The following is a 592-nucleotide window of genomic DNA, read 5'->3' as shown; positions in this document are numbered from 1 at the left end:
GGGTGGAGCACTTGCAGAAAACAGCACTGCTTGGAACCACACGAATACTCCGGATGGTGCTTGAAACATAAAGGGTGTTACCTTTAGTTCACTGGTAGTGGACAGCTGGCAACGTAGTAAATCTCCAGTGTTAGAAGCTGTGCAAAGACAACAACAACAACAACAACACCAACAATAATAATAATAATAATAATAATAACAACAACAACAATAACTACAACAATAACTATAATAACCATGATCATCATCAACAACAACATCAGCAACAACAGCATGAAGATTATGCACGCCCTATCGCTTCTGGTTTATACACGATCAATGATAAACTGATCATTTCCTCGTCTTTTGTCAATCAGGTAAACTTTCAGTTTGAACCATTCCCGGAGAGATCAAAAGTATGACAGCACTTTGTGCATCATAATGAGACCAGCTTTCCACAAAATATCACAACTTTGTCTTGCGAAAGACATAACAGGTTTCATGACCCCATCCGAACTAGAATTGGTAGAGATTTTAAGTAAAATATCTTTCCTTTGGTAAAAGAGGCCATATGGTACTATATATATATATATATATATATATATATATATAT

This window comes from Octopus bimaculoides, chromosome 10 (assembly GCF_001194135.2).
Source record: "Octopus bimaculoides isolate UCB-OBI-ISO-001 chromosome 10, ASM119413v2, whole genome shotgun sequence".
Taxonomy (NCBI): Eukaryota; Metazoa; Mollusca; class Cephalopoda; order Octopoda; family Octopodidae; genus Octopus; species Octopus bimaculoides.
Note: the sequence above shows the minus strand (reverse complement) of the source record.